Source organism: Lissotriton helveticus, chromosome 5_1, assembly GCF_964261635.1.
Source record: "Lissotriton helveticus chromosome 5_1, aLisHel1.1, whole genome shotgun sequence".
NCBI classification, from domain to species: Eukaryota; Metazoa; Chordata; class Amphibia; order Caudata; family Salamandridae; genus Lissotriton; species Lissotriton helveticus.
In genome coordinates, this window is record NC_136065.1 from 1,962,419,845 (window position 1) to 1,962,444,124 (window position 24,280).

A 24,280-nucleotide genomic window follows, 5' to 3' on the forward strand; every position below is an offset into this window, starting at 1 on the left:
CATTGCTGAGTGGAGAACGTGATTTTAAAGGATTGTTTGAGTAGAAGTCCATCTTCCCATACACGAGAGACCTTAAAGAAATGTTGACCAGACCCATGGAGAGCCCTACCATTGCGACATACAAAGGATTAGTACCTTGTTACAATTGCAGCAATTGTCATAACACCATTCCAGGAAATTTCACCCACCACCCCATGAAAGGCACTAAGATCAAATTGAAAGTGAACGCAACTTGCAACACATCGAATGTAATCTACATGTTGAAATGTACCTGTGGGTCCTGCTACGTGGGACACACGGCGAGGAAGATACGCACACGGATACTAGAACACAAGAGCAATATCAGGACCAAAAATGCTAAATCCACCATGGCATTATACTTCATGGAGAGCAACCATACTGTAGCTCAGCTGAAGTTCCTCATTCTAGAGGTCATAAAACCCAGTGTGAATAACAAAAACACTTTACTCAAAAGAGAAAACTACTGGATCCGTTTTATGAGCCCGAAGCAGCCGCACGGGCTCATTGACAGAATGGAATTTTCATGTTATCTGTAAATAAACCATATGAACTAAGTACATGACTTGTGCACAACACCTAGTGTTTTAGTACACCCAGAGCTTTATTTGCGTAATATATTGTTGATACTTTTTGCTAGGCAATGTCTTTAATTCACACCCACCCTGTTTCATTTTGCAATATATGGCATGACTATCTATTCAATCAATCACATTCACCATTCAAAGATGGCGCCCGCACCCGGGGCCATCAACTTAGTCCTATGTCCATTTTCGCACTCACCATAGAGTTAAGACCGTGCATGACAACGCTATTAACTTCCCTTCACCTTTGCCGAAAAGAGCTTCTTTGACGCTGTTCCTGTACATTGCTAATCATCACTACAATATCTACTAAAGTAAGTACCTCTCCTGAGGACTCGCTTCATAGATGAACGTGCAGCACTGTATTAATTATCGCGTCTTCGCGCTTATTTTTCACAGGCATAACCCGATACAAGTTTCACCGTGTGAGTTTGTTGACATTTTCTCAATGTCATGTCTATTTCATACCTTAACAGCCACAATGCACATTGTTCTCTGTTTATGTCACATACCGTTCACGATAAACAACCGCATGATTTTTATTCAATTCACCATCACACACCGCGCACCATAAAGCAGAAACACCGATCGCTCTACACGATGCATGATTGTAGCCTAGCGCTCGCATGTTGTTCGTTTACCTAGCATCCGGAGCACGTCCATTTAACCCAGCACTAGTTTGAATCTTTTACACGCATTCTGTAACCTCACAGAGTTACCACCTTTTAACACAACGATGGCACTATAACACCATGCACGGATTCCTTGATACGATAATAGATTGCTATACTACAGTAGGAGCATGTCTTTGATACGTATACTTTCTTTACTTGTAGAATTATCCCCTGACGAAGGGCGTAGTTCTGCCCGAAATGCATTGGGAAACAAGTTACGGTGATTGATGCATTTAAGATGATTTATTGGATTATATTTGCAATGAAAAAAGAAGAAATTCGATCATGAAGAGAATGATCCCAAATAAACAGAACTGAAGCATTTGAGTTGAACCTTTTCATTTAAATTTAGCATTGGAATAGAAACCAACGGGTTTCCTCATAGCTGTGCACAGAGGGTCAATATCAAACTTTGGTTTGCCTTGTAATAGTCCACCATAGAACCTCAGAGTCCCTTTTCGATTTCCATGAACCTCAGACCGGAAGTGGTGGGATGCCGACAGAGAAGATGTTAAACGTGTGTAAGTGGGACAGTGCCCTAACAGATTGGAGGACACACGCCGTACACGGTGTGCTGAGAGCAAGTACTACTGCGAGACTCTGCGCGACGTTGGAGGTAAGAATGTAGTATAATGGTAGATACCGAACGGCTCCTAGGGCTGTAGATACTCAGAGGTATATATTGACAGAGGTAGTTTAACGCGGAGCTTATTGTGACACAAATTGGTATCCGAATATAATATAGTAGTTAGCGTGTTGTGGGGCGTGAGGAAACAGCCGGAACCGGGAGCAGCTTAAGACTTTGTGCAAGTGATTACAACGTGATAACCATGTAAGATTAGGACTATGCCATATATATTAGAAGGTGCACGCCTTATCCGATTTGCAGTTAGTGATAACCTTTAAATAGACGTTATAAACAGTGTGTAGGCAAACAGAACTTAGTATGTACAGTTGGTTCTCAGGACGTGAGAATGAGGCATCTGTAGATATAGATCGATGTCAGCCGGAACTGTGTGATTACTCCTGATATCCAGACGCGTGGCGTATATGACCGCAGCAAGATGGGTATTAGGGCAGTTGCAGAGCGTTGTACTTACAAATTAGATATGAACCCGCAATGATCTCTCGTGCGAGATAAGATTAATAAGCAGTACTCAGGGGAATTGTACTAACCTAGGGAACTATAGATTATGATGGCAATATAGGGAGAATTATCATTGACGAATTACTGACTGAGAATAGACTCTTGTGATTGTTTTTTTGACAATAGACATGTTAATTTACAGGGAATGTTCTAACATACTTCTATAGGATCTGGACGCGGACCCAATCATAAGGAACCACATACTGGAACGACCGAGGTACATATAAAGAACCCCTGTGTGGGTCGGAATGAACACCACATATAAAGTAGGTTTCCGCCACATGTTTACTCTGGTGATTAGGGGAATACTGATTTTACACAATAGATATTTGACAAATACCTTCCTTTTTTCAGGAACATATTATTGGACCCAATAGGTATTTGTGTCGTAACGCATGAGACCGGTTGTCCACTGGGCCTAAGGTGTACAAACACTTGATGGACGAACACACTTTTATTTCACTGTATATTAATCGCTTTACCGATCAAATTCACAAACACGGGTGACTACCACTTGGAGGGATATTTTGCCGTCTCTCTGAAACAGGGCTAAGGTGGCATATTTAGGTTACTTTTCCCCAATTATTTCCCGCTCTCTCCATCGTATACTTTATCTTAGTCTACCTTATACGTCTTCATACATTATACGGTTTAATGTTTCAATCTTGAGCACCTCTATATGTTTTGATAATTTATGACCACATTGAGTACAACACTGTTATAACTGTCTTAGGAAGAGTTTGCATCTGTTAAAACAGTGGTATGTGTATATTTGTGTCTACACAGCCTTGAAAAAGTCGCAGGATTACACCCTGTAGCGACGAAACACGTGTTGGTTGTGGCCAAGAGACCCAGAATGAAAGCGTCAAACAAGACATCAGAAGAAAGAATTGTGTTTAAATTTGTCACTGTATTATTTGTTGCTTTTCACTAATAGGGAAACCGTTAAATTTACGTGATACGTGTGCTTGGGAGTTGAATTGCATTGAGAGCTTCGTGCTTACCTTGTGGAGTTTAGTGGATCTCCACACCCTTTAGCACCGTGAACCTAATATTGAGATAAGAGACAATAAGTGCAATATGACCCTGTGGCGCCAGCATTTCCTATACGTATAAACCACTTTCCTTGCATCTGCTGCCAAAGGCATTCTTTTAACTTTGGGGCCTGGAATAGTCTGAATTGTCACACTTATAGGAGTCTGTGGGATAATTGTTGTGTTGTTACTATCACTGGCACCATGGCAGGGGTGATGTGGGGTGCAAGCTGCAGTAGCCTCCTGACGAGAACCCTGGCACTTATTTATTTTACAAATTAAGCATTGCAGTCATCCTGCATTTGCAGGATTCAGCCCCACCCCGACACTCGCCCTGTAAACTGATCAACTATTTTATTTTAGTTTTTTATTTTATTCGACTTTTTCATTTGATTCTTTGTATGTCATCAAAAGCACAGTTATCAAACAATCAAGAATGCATTCAGAAAACAATGTGCGCAATATATACAAGTGTTCAATATGTACAAAGTCAATACTCAGATTTCAGGGACACCAAAAGAGCATTTACAAAAAATAAATTAGTACAATACATAACAATCATTTTTAGATAGGCACCAGTCCTTCAAATTAAATACCAGAAGACTGGCGGACTACAGAGTTCAAAGATACTGCCTGCCTGTCTTACTGAGCCTGTGATTAGATACTTTTAGGATTACACTACTAGGGGTAGAAAGCGTGGTATTATTTGTGTCCCTAGTTGCACCCTTCTTCTTTGTCACAGGCTCGGGGTCAACGCGTTTCGAACCACAGAAGGATTGTGGATTCTCCTCAGGACACAGACTGGATAGAGCCGTTACTGTCTGTAGCACTCAATGGCCACATGGATGGTGAAGCCTCTCACAGGATGGAGTTTCTGAACCTCGGGCAGGGTGTAGTGCAGATTCCTGAACATAGTGGTTGTTGTTCGGTCTGATCAGCGCATGTTCTAGACATAACATATATGCAGCTGTGGCCACCTCTGATTTTGGCACGTTTAATAATGCACTGCGCTGGCATGCAAACACACGTTGGAGAACATTCGCATGCAGAGAGCCGGTGTAGAAAATGATGTGATCCATTTCTACTAGGACCAGAGGTATGGGGCCGCCCTTGTAAACCCAAGAGACCTTCTGTAGATATAAAATAACCTACTAGAAAGGGAGGGTGAAATCTAGGTGTAATCTAGCCTATTTCCATTTAGCATTTTAACATGCTTTCTCCTTTTGTATTTTATAGAATTGTAACTATGCTGATAATCTTGTTGCTTATAATATGTCTGCTTGAATTAGCTAAGATACTGCGCCTGAGAACACAGCATTAGAAATAAATATTTCAAACTTGCACATGTCTTCATTTACTCCCCGTTTTGGACTGGTATGAGAGTATAACAAAAGAGTGTTCATGTGTTCCACATTGCCTAAGGTATTCTAAGTTCCATGTTCTGGGTTGTCTAATCATTGGGGGTATGGAAGAACCAATGAGACACTGATTGCTAGTCTGGTAGGGGATTTTGGCTACTAAGGTGAGTTTTGGTACACCCTAATTCACTGAGGTTCCAAGTCTCTATGCACTGTTCTGTGTATGAGCAGAATCCCTGCTACATGGCGCCCTGACGTTGGTGGTCTTATTACATGACACTTGAGTAGTACTTCATTAAGTCCTTAACCCCTTCGCTATTGTTTCTGGATAATAGTAGCGTCGGACAAACCTACCTATACTTACATAGGTCTTTTCAAGCTTGAATCTTTTCAAACAGTGTCCTTTTGAATTACTACCCAGTTGTGCTACTAAGTTTTACATTGTCGCTTTTTCTTGTGTCACTATGGGTGACATTGTTATACCGCAACATAGTTGCATTGCAGTTCTCAATCATTTGGAAGGATACAATGTTGGTTTGGAGGGCATGGCAGTGATTTTGGTAGTAAGTGCTGCGGTTGCTTACCCGTTTGAGATATTCTACTCTTGGGTGACGTTTCCTGCAGTAGAAGCGACTACGCAGGTTTTTCACACTTATACTCACACAGGTGTGCCCAGGGAATATGTCCCTTATAGGACACAGGAGATTCCAATTTCTGCATCGCAGCACCGTGTTTGGTTTGATGGCGCCCTTCCCCACAGTGTAAGGGCGGCTAGATTGGGTCCTTTGTCCATTCCAGGCACTTCCTGGCCGGTTTTGGGTGGATTCACCCTGCATCCTCGAGCGGGGCAGGTCCCCGTTGCTGAGTTACAGACCCTATATGACTCTTCTATTAGTGTCATTCGGGCCCTAGCTCAATATATTACCCGCAATTTCCAGGGCGGGCCCCTGGTGTTGCGGGCCTTCCAGCTGGACCGAGCGGAGTGAAGCTTAGTCCAGTGATGGTCAATGCAGTGACGGGCAAGCGTCCCCAAGACAAGGATGATATGCCTTTTTGGCTTGCCGAGAAATTTGACCACCTGGAGGCAATTTTTCCTAATTCGAGTCCCGTAGAAAAACACAGGATTCTTACAATTAGTTTACCCAAGATTTAGTACCAGAAGCCGGTGACTGTGATTCATGGGGTAGGATTTTTGCAGCGGTGTACTCAAGGTGCTTCGGCACTCCGTCAATGGCTGTCCTACCGACGCTCATTAAGCGTGTTCAGGACATACACGGACCTGAGGCTGCGATTGAATTGGGAATGAGACTCGTTGGCATGTTTGATGTAGTAGCCGATCTCGTCCTTTCTAATTTAAAGGAGATGCAGTGAACTTTCAAGTGGCTAATGCCTTACCCGATGTCCCCGATGCCGACAAACCCCGACAGTTACCGAGAATGATTATGACTGCGTATAAAACCATTGGCCGCAATAGTTTGGGTGTCAAGCCCTTTACTGCTAAAGATAAGAAGTAAACCCAGAGTGCGAAGTCTGAAACAGACGTTCAACCCAAAGCTCCACAAAAAATTGGAACAGAAATAAGAAACAGGGGAAACAGCAACAGAAACAGGAGTCCCGTTCCCCATCACTAGTGCCTGCGTCTACTGAGCGCGTTTATGATTTGCGCGACCGCACTACGATTAATTCGCCTGATAGATTTCAGGTTCCTGATCAACGCTCTCCTCGTTATTTTCAGGACAAATTGGCCTCATCGTCCGGTGGTGGAGGCGTCAGCAGAGGTCGGGGTGGCCAGCAGAGTCACGACCAGCCCTGCCCAAAAGACGGAAAAGGCAAGCAGGACGATTCTTCACAGAAAAGACCCCAGTTTCAGAAAAAGAAAGTTGCCGCTTTAACAGCGAGATATGCCACAGAAAGTGAGAACGCAGTTTCGGAATCAGACATGGGCGATGACTTTGTTGGACAGCGCAGCAGAGATTACCATAGTGCGAGAGGCCCTGCATCCACTACTGAAGGTGACAGCGACTGACCGATATGTTGTTGTGGAGACAGCTGATACCAGAGTAGCTCCCCCTGATAGACTTTATGAAATAGTCCTTTTAACCACTTGGATGCTAAGGCACTTGCAGGCTCTTCATGTAATTTCCATTGAAATGAATGGGCACTCCATGACGAGCTGAGCTCGTCATGAGCGTCCAAGGGGTTAATTGAAGGTGATATACAACGTACCATAAAAGGGGTATTTTGGGAAAATCTTACAACTACCTATGATATTTTGTTAGCGAAGGCTGACTGGCCCCCACCTTTTGTTCTCGCAGCTCCGAGAGGGGAGGAGGTGATCCTCCCTAGTTTCGCGCACACAGTCTCGAAGGAGCATGCGCTGAATTTTGCAGAATAGTGGGCTAAAGCCCTTGCACCGGCTCTGTACCGTATGCACTGTGGTTGGGATACATATTCCCCCCACCACGAGATTCCCTTACGGTCTATGCCACAGCCTCAACCTCAATATCCCATCCGACGTGAAGCTAAGCCTTCCGTTGCGGAAATCCTTGAACAATTGGAATATCAAGGTGTAATTGAAACTTGCGTGTCACCGATGAATAAACCACTTTTTACTGTGACCAAGCCAGACGTTTCGTACCGTTTGGTATTGGATTATAGACATTTGAACTCGCATTGCCGTACCTGTGCAGTACAGAATACCCACGGCTCTGCTCTAGTGGATGGTCTTGTGCGAAAACGGTTTAAAACCACAGTTGACATATCCAACGTTTTCTTTTGCCCACAATTTGGATGGTCTAAGTTCCCAATGGACCAGTTTCACTTGTGGCGGCAAACAACGTCAATTTAAACGCCTGGCTTTGGGCTATAAGAATTGTCCAGGTATGTTTGCTGCCCGTATCGTCTCTCTCTTAGAGAGAGTTGACCCAGATGCGTGTTCGTATGTGGATGACATCTATCTCACGGACGATGAAATTTGGGCGCATCTGTGTCGCGTTGACCGCATAATTTGTAACTTTGCGGACTTCGGTTACAAATTTAACTTTGCAATGTCACACATTGCGGAGTACACAGTGTTGTTCCTGGGCTATGAGCTCAACAATGAAGGTCGAGAATTGGCTCCTCACTTCTTGGAGAAATGCGCACAGCTGCGCGCTCCTACAACACTGAAAAAACTACAGTCCTTGCTGGGATTTTTGAATTTCTGGCATACATACATTCCCGAATATGCCCAACGTATCAAGCCTTTGTATGCTTTGATACAACCTACTTTCACCAAATCGTGCTGGCTGCCTGAACATTCAGCCATTTTGCAATCTTTGCAGGCTGATCTTCTAGAATGTAAATTCTTACTGACTCGTGATAACCACACCAACCTGGTGATAAGAATCATCCCTGGGGCGGTGGGTTTCACTACCTTACTTTTAACGAAGGAGACACAGTATCTATTGCTTACAAGTCACACTTGTACACTTCAGCAGAAATGCGGTTTTCCTCTGTGGAAAAAGTTTTGACAGCAGTACAAATGGCGATTCTTAAAGAACGTGCATTGTCGTAGGGAAAACGCATGTTGGTTGTTACCCCGTATCCTGCACTAGAGGCAGTAACGAAGGCCAGTATACGAAATTCTAAGGCTTCGCACCCATGGTGGATACAATGGCCAGCATTTTTGACGTCTCCGGATGTCACGTTTATTTTTGATGCCTCCTTACAGTCACAAGAGTTTTTGCAGTATGAATTTGTTCATCCTGCGCAATTGACTATGCGACCTTTGGAGGATTTCCATTGTATCATATACACTGATGGTTCAGCGCAAGTTGCGCATGGTCTAAGCACGCATACGTCTCAGCTTACGCCATTGTGGTAGGTACCATGGTGAATGATTAATTAAAGTCCAAAGTCGTGCACACGCAGACTTTAGGGGACTGTACCGCACAATTGGCAGAGCTCCGTGCTCTGATGCTTGCATTGGAGTACGCTGATCCTAGTGTGACAACTCTTATTGTGAGTGATTCTTACTACTGTGTCCAGTCTTACAATGAGAACCTGTTCTTTTGGATTCAGAATGATTTTCGTGACACCGAAGGTAGCACAATAAAACATAAAACGATCTGGGTCCGAGTGGCTGAGCTTAAGGAGCAGTTGCCACTCGTGCATGTAATTCACACTCTCGGTCATCAGGGCGTGGGAGTTCACGCTGTTGGCAATTCTTTGGCCTGTGAGGCTGCAAAATTAGCAGTATCGACATATTTGGTTTCAGCAGTTACACGTTCCAAGAGTAAGATTGATGATGATATCTTGGCGGCTGTAGCCGCGACTGAGAAGGGATGTAAATATCCTAATTGGTTCCCTTCTAAGTATTCATACCACTTAAGTCCTGATAAAGTTCCTTATGAGAAAATACCGGACGTTGGTGAAAGGTTGATTCCCAACGCGGATCGCAGGTCCACACTGATTACGGCTGCCCATGAAGGTGTTGCGTCTGCACATGCGGGCGTTTCGGCTACTGTCTCTTAGTTACAACAACGTTTCTGGTGGCGGGGACTGTACAAACAGACGCGTGATTATGTCCTTCAATGAGACATTTGCCAGCAGATTAAACCTTCAGCTGCTGCGCGTCCGCCCCAGACACAGTTGTACATTTCTAATAAACCACTTGGTTGTGTTTACTTAGATCACTGCGGTCCTTTTTCTTCTGATACTGCGTATAAGTACATCTTAGTAGCAGTTGATTCATGCACACTCTTTGTGTGAGTGTGGCCACACCGCAACGCTGATTCACAAACTGTCATAAGAGACTTGCGTGTCTTTGTAGGGATATTTGCCTGTGGCACCTTCCATTCGGATCAGGCTCCTGCTTTCGCCTCTAAGGCGTATAGGGATGCTATGACTTCGTTGGGGGTTCAAGTCAAGTTTTCGTCTCCATACAGATCTGAGTGTAATAGTGTTGTGGAACGAATGAACCGAGATTTAAAGCAGTCTTTGACAGCTAGTGTTATAGGCCCTGGCAGGAACTGGCTGGCCCACCTTAATAGCGTGCAGCGTGCCCTTAATAATCTCCCTAGAAGGTCTCTGGGTCGGCGGACCCCATACGTGATGCTCTTTGGTATCAAGATGTTTGTCCCGGACCTTGACGGTCTAGACCAGGTGGCAGTTGCTGCCTCCTTTGACGTAGATGAACATTGCAATGTTTTACAGGATCTACAAAAGACGAGAGGCAGTCTTGCAAAGGAACACTTGCCCTCTACATCTGAAGCTGCGTTGCAGATTGCGGTAGTTGGCTGGCTACCCCAAGTTGGAGAACTGGTTCGAGAGAAGATCGAAAACAAGAAGGAGTTTGGTCCCTCATATCGAGCTCCAGTTCCAGTGCTTGGCGTGAAGGGCACAAGAACAGTCATTTTACCACCACTTCCAGGTCATAAAGATAAAAGGTATATCTCCATTGACAATGTCAAACTACACAGAGTGACCGATTCTTATTAGTATGACTACGGCAGTCTCATCTCCATTGATTTTGAGAAATTCTGTTTTGGCCCCGGCTCCTAACCCCAGGCCTGATGTTGTCCTCGAGATGCCTGCAGTTTCAAGTCCTTTATTGAGTTCACTACCTGGTGCTTACTTTGATGAGACTGAATATACTTACCCCACTGACTTATCTATGCCTGATTTGCAAACTTGTTTGGCTACAGAATCCAGATTTTCATTTGCCACTGACTCTCACACATCGAAGACCAGTTCCAAGATTTCTGTTCTTGCAACACTGTTTAAAAAACATTTTTTGATTCCTCCTTGGACCTACATTTGGTTGGTGCTTTTTTCAATTTCACCTGTTCATGTCTATTGGATTTGTGGTGTATTTTGTCCGCCTTGTCAACGGACATTATGTTGAAGAAAGAACATGCATTCAACATATTAATGGAACATTGGCTCTCCATTCCTCATCACACAGATTGAAGAGGAACCTGGCTTTTGTTAATATCACTGCTTGGCCCGTCTTATATGGGATTGTGTGGGATGCTATTAGATTTCAAATCCATGGGCCCACTGAGGTTATAAATGTCCCAAATGTCCTAAGAGTTTCTATGGGGGATGTAATTAAACAAAATATACGTTCTGATGATTGGGATGTTCAGGCCGTAGAAGCTTTGTTTTCTGATTTGAAATATAATGCTGCCTTTGATGTTTTTTGTTTGAATATGTTTATTGCATTTTTGTCATATCACAGCAGTACACATATGAAGAAATTGAAATGATTATGCCGCAGTACAGTAGACAGGTCAGCGGCCACTTCAGACGTTTGTGTACATGAAAGAGTACAATTGTAAAGAGCAACTGAAAAGCAAATGAGCCGGAATAACATGTCAACATCATTAGGTACTGGCTTATCAAAGAAGAAAAGAAAAAAAGGAGTATTGACCTGCATAGATGGTGATAAAGCAAGTTTCGCTTCCCAATATCGCATCAGAAAGTTGTTCAGTTCGGATGCATAGGCTATGCCATGGCAGTAAATCAGAGTAGGTTGGGTGCATTGCCAATACAATATATATCCAAAGCTTTATAACAAGTGTAAAGAACAATCTAAAAGGTGGGGAAACTAGAGACTGGAAGACGTTCAATAGCGTGTGCGTGCGTGTGCTTATCGGTCTCGGGCCAGGCGGGTAGGGACAGGTATGTACCATGTCACAACGACAGTGGGGATCCAACCATAAGACCCGCCAAGTGCGCTGCGGGGGGAGGGGGGAAGGGAGAGGGGCCCGGAAGAAAGGGAGAGGGGGGGGAACCCCGGTCAGGGCTCCGCAGGGGGCGGAGATACTATCGTTCAAACAATGCCACTCTGTAGGCACACCTGATGGTAGGTCGTCAAAGTGCTATTCCAGTCTAGTGCCATTGGATACTTGCGGAGCCCCGCTGTTTCTTCACTATGTAGCACTGCGCTTTCTGCCCTTGCCCAATTGTCAAACGAATTACGCCAGTGTATCGCTTGGACGGGTGTGTTATTCTTCCAGCGCTTGGTGATAAGGCGCTTTGCAGTGATCAGCCCCAGGTCCCAGAACCTCTCCCGGACTTTTGTCTGTTTCGTTCTTCTGAACAAACCCAGAAGGCATGCTTCCCATGTAAGCGGCAGGCTGCCCCCTGTCGCTTTTGCCAGGGTATCTGACACTGTAGACCAGTAGGAGTGCAGTGAGGGACATGTCCAGGGTGCATGTAGGAGTGGTGCATCTACATGTCCGCATCTGGGGCATGCTGATGTTGTTAATCCAAAGTATCTATTGATCTTGTCAGGGGACAGATAGGCACGATGTACGATATAATATTGTATAAACATAAAGCGGGCATTACGCGGTATGTGAAGCGTCCCGGCTAATATCTGCGTCCATTCCCTGTCCGTCCAGTCCCGGCCTCTGTCAGCCGTCCATTTGTCTTGCAGCCGCTGTGACGAGAATTGTGTGTGCGCGTGCAGCGCTTGGGCAAGCCAGTGTACCACGTGAGAGCCGTTCCCCATTACGTGTAGGTATTGAATTAGGAGATGTGTTGGTGGCTCCTCCATCAGTGTTCCCCAGGCTCGTGTCAATGTGTGCAGAAGCGTCGCATGTGTCAGAAATTGTCCAGCCGGTAGGCCCGTGCTGTCCGCTAGAGTTGCAAAAGGAAGCAGAGCGCCATCTTCAAACAAGTCACCCAAGCTCTCCAAATCAACTGCCACCCAGCTGCTCAGCGCAGGCCCTGTTAGTGCCCCTCCCTCCCAAGGTGTTCCCAGTAGTGGTAGGTTAGGGGCGTATGGCTTGGTAGCTCCCGTGAGTTTCAGACTCCTCACGTAACACTTTCTCGCCACCGCGAGGTGTAGTTGATCAGGGCAGCGGACCTTAGTTAGGGGATGGAATAACGTGTGTATTTGCGGGGTCGTCATGACCTCGTCCACCATGGCCGTATCTCCCAAATTCTTCCCACTGAGCCAGTAAGTGACCCACTGCAGCTGCGCTGCTAGATAATAAAGCTCATGATTAGGGACCGACAACCCACCGCTCTCCGTCGCAGCATATAGAGTCTTCAATGCAACTCTGGAGCGCCCCTTGTTCCAGATCAGGCGTCTGGTTAGGGCTTCCAGTTCACGGAAAACGCGAGTAGGGACATATATCGGTAGATTTGCGTAAAAGTACAGCAACCGAGGGAGGGTGACCATCTTTGTCAGTGTAATACGACTGGGGACATTCAACGGAAGAGAGTTCCAGAAGGACACTTGGGTTGTGAGCGATGAGATTGCTCTTGTGAGATTACCGTCCAAGAGATCAGCGGAGTCGCGGTAAACTTGAATTCCTAGATATCTAAATGCGGTTGGAAACCAAAGGAGTCGCTCACCTATTACTGTAATGTCGCACTCCGGGGTGTCTGCGGCGAAAGAGTACACCCCTGATTTCGCCCAATTGACACGAAGTCCCGACACGTCACCAAAAGTGTTAAATATGTCAGTGAGTGCGCACGGAAAACGGGTCAGGTCTCTGACGTAGATCAGTAGATCGTCAGCATGCAATGACACAAAGTGTATCCCGTCAGCCAGGGGGATACCCCAATCCGCGCCAGATGCACGCAACTTCGCAGCCAAGGGTTCCATCATTAGCGCAAAAATCAGGGGGGAGAGGGGGCAACCCTGCCTGGTACCCCTTCGCACTCGGATCGTGTCAGAGAAAAGTTTGCCTGTGCGTACACGCACCACAGGGTCAGAGTAAAGGAGTTCCACCATTTGTAGGTAGGCGGCACCCAGCTCAAACTTTCCCAGTACTTGGATGAGGTAGGGCCATTCCACTGAATCGAACGCCTTCTCTAGATCCAGTATTACACATCCTGATCGCGGCCACCGGGACATCGCCAGGCTCTGCACACGAAACAGCCGCCTGATATTATATGACGTGCTGTGGGTGGGTACAAAACCGTTTTGGTCAGTGTGTACTAGTGTGGGGACTAGAGGCGCCAGCCTCTGAACCAATGCGGACGCTAGGATCTTGTAGTCCGTGTTAAGGAGGGCAAGTGGCCTGTAAGAGCCCATATTGAGCCCGTCCCTACCAGGCTTCAGAAGCGATATCACATTCGCCTCGTTAAGAGTGGGTGGGAGAGTGGCATCTTCTATCGCCGCCCTATACATCCATAAAAGCTCGGGGATGAGGATGGTAGAATAGGCCTTGTAAAACTCCGCAGGCAAGCCATCAAGGCCCGGGGTCTTACCATTAGAGAGAGAGAGTATGACAGCTCGAAGTTCCTCTGCCGCAAGCGGCGCGCCCAGTTCGTCTCGCTGTGCATTGGTGGCCGTCGGCAGCTGTAGGTCCGATAGGTACCTGGAGATATCATCACCAGTTGCCCGCAATCGGGAGCGGTACAGTGCCGCATAGTGACCAGTAAAAGCCTCATGTATGGTCTTCTGTGTGTATACTACGGTACCTTGGGTAGTACGGATTGACATCACCGGTAACGTTTGTGTATCTCGCCGTATCAGCGAAGCCAAGAGCTTGCCTGGTTTGTCCCCAGCATGGTGTGTGCCCGCTGAATGTGCGGCATAATTCAAGTTCTTCAATCTGTCCACATGTTGCGTATGATGCCCGCGGGCTGTCACTAGTCTCGTGTCGTCGCCCTCCACTGCCTCCCGCTCGGCCTCCAGTAGGGTAGTCTCCACCTCCGTCAGGTCCCTGTCCACCTGACGTCTCATTCCTGCCTGTGTGCCCAGACAACGACCACGTGGGACCACTTTAAACGCATCCCACTCAACCTGTGGAGTGGACGTAGTGTCAGAGTTTTCTTAAAAATATTGAAGAATGTGAGACGAGAGTATCTCCCGGAATGGGGCGTCTAGTAAGACATCTGGCTGGAGGCGCCATGTGGGGATCGGTGGGTGTGGGTGTTCCCAGGTAAAGTCAATGGTGTGAGGGTTGTTGTCGGAATGAGTGTGACCCAGATAGCAGGAGTCCGTGACATGAGGTAGCAGGTCACTAGATACCATGAATCTGTCAAGTCTGACGTGGAGCGTGTGTGCACCTGAGTAATACGAGTAAACCCTTGTGTTGGGATTGCGACTACGCCAGACATCGTGGAGATCCCACTGTGCCGCCCAGTCAGCGAATGATCGCGATGTTCCGATTATCGGGGCATTTGCCAGTGGGGGGAATGAGCGGTCCAGTTGGACATCCAGCACACAATTGTAGTCGCCCCCAAGTAAGAGTGGGATACCTGGCCATGGCGCTAGCGCTGACGATAAACGCGTAAGAAAACTCCCTTGTTCAGTGTTAGGGGCATACACAGAGGCCATGACTATCTGTCGTCCATCTAGTCTACCCTGTAATATCACATACCTGCCCTCTGTATCTACCGTACTTTGAGTGAGAGCGAAGGGGACCCCTGGGTGAATCCATATCAAGGAACCGCGCGCATATGCTGAGAAACCTGTGGCATACAATTGTCCCCTCCACCTGCGCCGCAGCACGTGCGTCTCTTGTTCTGTCAGGTGTGTCTCTTGTAGTAGCGCTACCTGTACCTGGTGTCGCTTGAGATATGAGTATACCTGGTAACGTCGCGAGGGGGTGTGCATGCCTCGCACATTCCAGGTGCAAAATTTAACAGTAGACATTAAAGTTCCATCTCCTGACTCCCCGCCCCCCACCACCCACCCCCAGCACCCCACCCAGCAGTGCAACAGATCAAACCGTCACACCCTGTCCACCGCAATGCCCGCACGGTCCCATCGCAGAAGAAACCCCCAGATCAGACGACACACCAGGTCCGGGCTGCTCTCGCCAGTCTTTTAATAACTGTAATTTTGCACACTGTTATTGATTTTAAAAAATCGGAAATTGCTGCTCTTACAAATCGGAATTGTTTTAAAATTGAACTGTACCTCACCTGTGTTCGGTGTCCCCCTGATCCGCCGCGGCTTGTGCCATTTGCGCGGATGGGCTAACACGATCTTGCTAGGCACCCTCACTTCCTGGTCACACTTGGGGTAGCGCTCTAGTCTCAGCCCACACTGCTGCGGTTCCGCCCACTGGTACTACATTACCCAGTGCGCCGAGCGGACGTGCGCAGAAGAAACCCCCAGATCAGATGACACAGCAGGTCCAGGCTGCTCTCGCCAGTCTTTTAATAACTGTAATTTTGCACACTGTTATTGATTTTAAAAAATCGGAAATTGCTGCTCTTACAAATCGGAATCGTTTTAAAATTGAACTGTACCTCACCTTTGTTCGGTGTCCCCCTGGTCCGCCGCGGCTTGTGCCGTTTGCGCGGAGGGGCTAACACCATCTTGCTAGGCGCCCTCACTTCCTGGTCACACTTGGGGTAGCGCTCTAGTCTCAGCCCACACTGCTGCGGTCCCGCCCACTGGTACTACATTACCCAGTGCGCCGAGCGGACGCGCGCAGCGGCACACCGAAGGCGCGCCAAAGGCAAGCCCGTCTGCGCCCGTCCGCTCCCGGCCGATACCAGAAGCCAGGTACCCTGTTGCTTTAGCTCTTATATTAGTTCCCTTACTGCCCTTCGGGCCCAGACTCCTCAATGGGTATTACACGCTATACACGCCAGGAACTCAACTCCCTAAATACAACCGGCCCCAGAAATAAAAGTCCCAAACCACTTAGCCACTGTATACGGAATGGTTCTAATCTGGCAAAAACAGTGCAAATTCACAATAGCATACCGGACTTTGATTCCCCGACAAACCTAATGTGCATGTATTGCAACACGAGATCATTGCCCAAACATGCTCTAGAAGTTTGGTCGCTCCTGGACTCCGATAATCCCGATATATTATTTATCACAGAGACGTGGCTTCAAGAGTCCTCCACCCAAGACATCGCAATTGCCCTGCCCCATGACTATCAATTATATAGCCTCGACCGGTGCAGAGAAAAAGGTGGAGGTATTGCCATCATATATAAATCCTCCATCAAACTCCATCCCCATGACTCCTACTTAGAGCCCTGGTGCGAACTGGGCATCGTCACCCTAACCCTTGGGAATAAAGAGACATGGAAAGTGGCTCTTATCTACAGACCCCCGGGAGTTAAAACCCACTTTGTAAATAAGCTGATTGAAGCCATTGCCCCCCTATTCCCTGGCCACAGGGAATTTTCTGCTATTAGGGGATGTTAACTATCACTTGGAGCTATCCTGTGACCCCCATACCGTAGATCTAGTTAACAACTTGACATCTCTTGGACTCCACCCAATACCCACCGGCCCAACGCACAACGCTGGTCACACACTTGATCTGATCTGTACCAACTCGACCAAAGTTGAAATCAATCAGATCTCCCCTATACTCTGGACTGACCACTCTGTAATAACATTCTCTGTTACAGGTTTCCATCCTGAACCTCACAAAATTGCCCAAAAAAAACTGAGCAGACCACTGAACAAAGTTACCCAGACTGCCTTTGCCACTCATTTTTCCTCTCCCCTTATCACAGAAAATACCAACCCTAATATTGCATCGATTGACCTGGACGCTGCCATCTCTCTGGCACTAGATTCTATAGCCCCGGCACGAGTCTCTAGGCCTCCCTCTAAGATCTCCCCATGGTTCACTCCGGACCTGAAAATAACCAAACACTTGGTCAGGGTGGCAGAAAGAAAATGGCGCCAAACCAAAGACACTAATGACAGGCTACATTATAAGGCAGCTCACAGGTCTTACATGAGTGAAATTGCCACGGCCAAAAAAATGTATCTCGGAAACAGGATTTCCCAAGCAGCCAACTCTCAGAGAGAGTTGTATAAAATTGTAAAGGAGTTCACCAATCCATCTGCCTGCCAGCAAACACCCAATGAATCTAAAGAGTGGGTTGACACCGTAGCCCTGTATTTTCATGTCAAAATTAATGATATACACAAACTCTTTCCCCAACACCCCCCTGCCCCAGACCACTCTGCTACCCACCAACTACTCCAGTGACCCAACAACTCACATCAACAGCCTAAGAGAATTTTCAACCTGTTCTGAAACAGAGGTGGAGGCAACCCTACATAAAATGAAGTCAGGAGCCCCTGGAGACCCCGCCTCCCCTCAAATCGTAGCAAAGATCGCCCCCGTCCTGGTCCCTGCCCTAACCAAAGTCCTCAATCAGTCCCTCCTGCACTCCTCCGTCCCCACTCATTGGAAGGAGGCGATAATTAGGCCAATCCTAAAAAAAAACACAGCCGACCCTAAATCCCTTTCTAACTATCGACCCATCTCCCTCTTGCCCCTATTTAGCAAAATCATGGAATCTCTAATAAATAGGCAGCTCATCACCCACCTTGAGTCAAACAAACTTCTGGACCCAACACAGTCTGGCTTCAGGGCATCTCACAGTACCGAAACTGCCCTGCTTGAGATCATTGATAATGTCAGAATGTCCTTGGATTCTAAACAGTCGGCCATACTTGTCCTACTTGACCTGTCCGCAACCTTCGACACCATCTCGCATCACATTCTTTTAGAACGTCTTGCCGAGGCTGGTGTCGAGGGCTCTGCGCTATTATGGATAAAAAGTTACCTTACCAACAGACGTTCAAAGGTTCAAGTTGGCTCCCACTCCTCTTGCTATCATGCTAATGACAAGGGTGTCCCACAGGGGTCAATTTTGAGCCCCACCCTTTTTAACCTTTATGTCTCCCCCTTGGCTAAGGTTATTAGAGCACATGGCTTTGGAACCGTGTCCTACGCAGACGACACCCAAATATTGATTACAATAAACCATGATCCAGATGAGACCAAACTGAGATTTAAAAAGTGCATGGTTGACGTTCAAAACTGGATGACAAAGAACTTCCTGAGGTTGAACGCCAGCAAAACGGAGATTGTACTATTTGGAAAGGCCGATAAGATCTGGTCCGATGACTGGTGGCCAAATTCCCTAGGCCCCTGCCCCGCTCCCAAATCTTTAGTCAGAAATCTTGGGGTGATCATTGATAATAAGCTATCAATGACTGAACACGTCAACAAAGTAGTTCAGACCAGCTTCGGCCTTATGCGCAGTTTGAGGAAGATTTTCAAATGGATCCCTCTTCCATCTCGCATGCCCGTTGTCCAAGGTCTCATCATAAGTCGGATAGACTATGGGAACTCGCTACTGTCCTCAGCCAATTCAATCCTCCTGGCCCGCTTACAGGTTCTCCAAAACACTGCGGCTAGACTGGTGTTAAATCTCCCCCCGCTCACTCCATCTCTGCCCTGCCTTAAAACCCTACACTGGCTCCCAATAAAAAAACGCATAAAATTTAAGCTATGCTGCCTAGTCCACAAAACCATCAATGGACATGGACCAATCTATATTGAACAAAAGCTTAAACCCCACAACCTGTTAAGAACTCTCAGATCTACTGGCAAGTCACTGCTGACAATCCCCAGGGTACGCACAGTCAGAAATGGCGATAGAGCCTTCAGTAAAACCGCCCCTGTAGCCTGGAATTCTCTTCCCCTCCAGATCAGGACTGAACCTAACCATCTACGGTTCGGTAAACACTTAAAAACCTGTCTCTTTTCGGCTGCAAGCCCATAGACCTACTCTGTCCTTCGGCCCTGAGGTTTTTCTGCCAGCGCTCTGAGACCTTCGGGTGATTTATGCGCTCTACAAGTTTATTTTACATTTACATTTACATTTACATCGCCCCGCAAACACACATCAAAGGGAAAGGAAAAGAGTATCAGTCTCGTAAACTTGGGAAACATGATCATAATTCCAAAAGGACAACAGCGGAACATGCTGTCGTCCAAACGCTCTAGTGAGCACTAACAATCCGTAAGTTCAAGGGGGGTGCACTGAGGTTGTAGTATCAGGTGTATCAAGAGTTCATGTGATCAGGGTGAGGGTGTAGGCTCCCCACCACAGGCAGTCATTGTTATACTGCCCGTCAATAGCAAAAGTCTCCAGTAGGTGGGGTAGCCAGTCCTAGCAGGCCAGGAGCCCAGTAGTCGGCAGTAACATTGGGTGGGGTACGTCCACTCCCTCTATACAATCATGGGTCTCACCATTGTCAGGACCGACTGTGGCAGAGTACAGGTATTAAATGTGGCTCTCAGGTGCGCTGCAAACAAATCCAAACCTCGCTGCCGCTGCATTGTAGCAACCCTAGTAGCACACTAGCAAGCTAAAAATTCTGTAGAACATCGGCTGCAAGTGCGTCTTTACATCCCAATTGCAGGCCCCATAGGTGAAAGCATTGTCAATGGAGTAGATTCGCAGTTTGAGGTGTAACATCTGGAAGATCTCCTGATATCTGGGAGTCTGGCAGTCCGTAGAGGTACTCATCATCGCTCACCTGTCATTCAGGGCTAGTTTCTGGGGCTGGGTCCCCCGGCAACGATCCACTGATCTCCGCCACCATGCGGAGGGCCTCTTGTTGTTCAGTTTGCCGGTGTTCAGGAGTGGGGCCCACGTCCATCTCTGCATGTGTGGAATTCGCCATTGATGGTCTCCTGCAGCGTCATCGTCTAGTCCCTCTGTCACGTCGTGTCCTCGGGGGCATCCCACCAGGGTCGGTGTCCACACCGAGTCGAGCCAAGCCTCAACCGCCTCCGGGGTATTGAAGAAGTGTGTCTTGTCTTGAGCCACGACTCGTAGGTGAGCAGGGAACAGCAAGGAATATTTGAGAGCCAAGCGGCGGAGGCGTTGTTTTACTGCCAAGAAAGAGTGACACTCACGCTGTGCTTGGATTGTGTAGTCTGGGAAGAACATAATTTTCACTTTGTCGACCCAGACTTCGGATAGTTTCCTAACTTCACGTAGAATAGTGTCACGATCTCGTAGTTCAACACACGGATTAACATTGGCCTCGGATTCGAGCCTTCAGGGGGGGCCGGGTCGGCACACGATGGGCCCGCTCTACCACAAAGTGCTGCGAGAGTGTGTCCTCCCGGAGAATGGCTCTGAGCCACCGCTCCACGTGTTCTGGCGTTCCTCTAGGCTCCCACCGCTCCGGCAGGCCCACTATACGTATGTTGTTCCTTCTAGTCCGGCCTTCCGCATCCTCTGCGCGGTCTTCTAGGAACTCCACCCTGTTGAGGAGATCTCGAACATGACTGTCCATCTGGGCGATCTTGGGAGTCAGATCTATCACCGTGGACTCCAGGGTGGTTGTCCGTTCAGAGAGCTTTTTGTGATCAGCTCGGAGGTGCGTCAGGTCTATGGCCACGCTATCAATTTTAGTCTATAATGAGGCACGGGTTTGTTGCATCGACTCCTCCAGCCTTTCCATTGCCGCCAGCATCGTGTCCAGCTTGGAGGCCGTTTGATCCTGTTCGGCCTGCTTCATAGTTTTACCCTTTGCCTGTGCGCCGCTGGCTACGGCTCTTGTTTTGGGCCCCGCAGACATGGGAGGCTCCGCAGGGTGTAGCCCAGTGTATGTTTGAGAGGTTCCTTTTACGCAGCCCACGGGGGAACAGCTCTCCGAGTGGGCAATGTTATTCAGTTACAAAGAGCATGGGTCTCTTGCGCCCCGCGGGAGTGTTGTGGGTAAAGTCCAGAATAGGAGTGGAATTTTCTAGAAATTGGTTCAACTGCGTCAAGCACGCAACCCTCTATATCCTTCTCCCGCTTCTTAGGGTACACTGCGGCCTCCTGTGTCCAGGACCAGCGTCACGAAGGAGATCCCAGTGTGGATGGGCAAACTCCTCTGTAGGGACAAGGCAGCTCCAGGGTCCGTCTTTGCCACCTCAGGGTTGTATATATCAGGTACAGCTCACAGAATACAGCCACGGCTCAACGCCAGGGCGGGCCTGCGGCACCCACCAGGGCTCAGGGCGGGGGTCTACGTAGTGAAGTGTCCCAAAAGCGCATCAGCGTCAGGGCCGAGCAAATTACAGGGCAAGGTGGCGATCGGGTTCCAGCCCCACTCCTTCGGTCGTGTCGCCGATCACAGTGTCGGTGCATATGGTAATCTTGACCCGTATCTCTGAACAAGCAGAGGGGGGGCCAGGTGCAACCCACTCCGCATCTCGTCACCTCCGGTGCAAACCGCAGATGGCCCCGGGTCTCTGGCGGGGCATGGGAGCCATCAACTGCCCATCGCCGAGCGCCGCATCCAGCGAGGTCTCGGTGAAGGCGTAGTCGCTCCTGTCGATCTCCGCCGCTCTGTGGCGCCGCAGGGCCTAGTGGGTAGGCCGCGTCCCCGATCTCAAGTGGCCCTCAACAGGAGTCGGAAACAGTCTCCGTCGGGGCGCCGCGGCCATAGTCCAGTGATGTAGCCCAGGGCAGGAAGGCGGCTCTGGCCTCCGGCGGGTAAGAGAGATGCCCTGCAGGTCCCCCCGTGGTGGACCCCAGGCCTAGACTAGCCGTCCCGACGCCACGGGGGTCCGCGTTCAGCGATCTTCGTCCACGAACTCCTCCATGCGGCAATCAGTCGGGGGCCGATCACACCTCGTCACCGCAGGCTCCTCCCGTGTCCCCAGGCACGGGCTCCGGTGTTCGTGGATGTCCGCCGGGAGCCTCGAGACACCGTCCTCCGTCACAAGGCCCAGTCGGACGGCTGCATCCCCGACCTCAAGTGTTTTTTTTTGCCGGTCGGGAGCATCCGTAGGCGGGGCAGGTAGTGCTTCTCACCGTCGGGGCGGCTCGGTAGGAGCTAGCAGTTCCAAACTTCGACAGTCGAGAGTTGGGTGCTTGGAGCAAACTCGCTGTCGATTATAGGACAAAGCGGGCAATTTTGGCAGAGAAATGGCCTGTGGGAGGGGAGCTTCTTACGGAGCTCTACCCAGGCACGTCCGCCACCATTGCGTGCTCAGCCACGCCCATATTATGCTGCCTTTGATGCTGAAGATTTGTATCTAGATTCCGCATATTATGGTGATTTGTTTTGTTATCAACATTTTGGCAATCACTACCTGCATAAAGCAAATACCAGGAGGAATACTGTTAATTATACCCAGTGGAAACATTGTCCCGCTCCTGTACAAGGCTGTTCCACTTCTTTGTTAAAGAGGTTCTCTTATTTTACTGATTTTAATCAGTCAAAACCCAATGCATTTTTTTTAAATGACTGAGAAGTCCACTTCCAAGGTTAGACTTACCCACACGGAAATATTGTATTCAAAGTCCTTTTTAGACCAATTGGCCGTTGAAAGATACTATTGATCTTAAATCTGTTTGCGGTTCTAAAAGTTGGCAAGTGCAGGGCACTGAGGCTTTGCATCGTGCATGCCTCATACCGAACCATATGTTGCTTTTGAATTCTAAAATTTCACAAACTACTTGCTTTGGATTGGCTACTACAAAAAAATTAAATGCTCCTTCTTTTCCTGAATTAGAAGAATATTCCGGTTGGAATAATAATACCAAGTTTTCCATCAGAGAATTACAGACTCTGTTACTGAATTCTTCCTTTAACATATCCAGTTTGGATCCAAAGGGTTGGTTGCTGTGGCACAAAAGTGCTGATTCTTGCCAGCATCGTTTTCTGGGTTTAGCTCCAGGCTACACGCAGGTCAGGGTGCATCCCCGTTTTGAAAGTGGTCATTCTGTGACTACCTATTCTGTAGGCAAATTCTGTCAGAGTTGGCTCAAACATTCCACTTTTGCGTCAGTTAAGCTACATTTATCTAAATTGACTGACAATGTTGATCTGAATGATTTTGTGAAAGACCCGGCTTCCGACAGATCTAAAAGATGGATATATGCTATTTACAACGAAGTTTGGAAGTTGTCCCAAATTGAGGCGGCTTCCCGCATCAGAGCTATAGATCAAGCAAATTTAGAAAAAGTGCTAGCAGTTGTAGATAACAGCATTAACACACTTTCTTCCCGCATTTACACGTTAGATAACATTGTGTCGTCTGTTGTTGATATTGTGCAAGATGAAGTGTCTGTTTTGTACCACGGTCAAAATCAATTGTGTTCCATTATGCAGTTTGCATGGACCTTACAAACCTTGAAAGCAGGAAAAGTGCCATGGCACTACATGAATACGTCATCATTATTTGCTCCATTTAATTTGACTGATAACCAATGTTTTATGTCAATGAAAGATGCAACTTTTTCTATGTTACACATTGAAAAGTTGGAACCGTTACCATTTTCTGTGGCTGAGACCAATTCGGCAACGTGGCTTATCCACCGGTTAATAACTCTACCTTTTCCCCTTTTCAAATTCGAAGCCTGTATGAAGTACTATGTAATTGGCAGATATGAACCTCTGGGCACCACTTATCTCCATGAAGCTTGGTCGCTACCATTTACCTATAGATGCCTTGGGTAGGGAAAAGAGGTTTACTTGAATGGTGAGGATTGCACTACAATACCTGATCACTCATTGATGTGTAGGAATTTCCAATTGCATGGCTCTTGTAACCAGAATGAGCCAAATTTGGCCTGTATTTTGAAAGGTACCCCAGCACCTGCTATCATACCAACATTCACATTATTGGCAAACGGGAGTTATTTACTTTTAAATAATGAAGATTGTTGTGGGATGGTGAGAGGAATTCCTTACGTGGTTACCGTCAGTGAGCATGTGG

At 47.6% G+C, this 24,280-nt stretch overlaps 1 pseudogene; it reads left to right on the forward strand.

The window, feature by feature from the left end:
• The first annotated feature begins 368 nt into the window (after positions 1-368).
• The window catches only part of LOC144752832 (cilia- and flagella-associated protein 161 pseudogene), a 28,484-nt pseudogene continuing 4,572 nt past the window's right edge, over positions 369-24,280 (forward strand).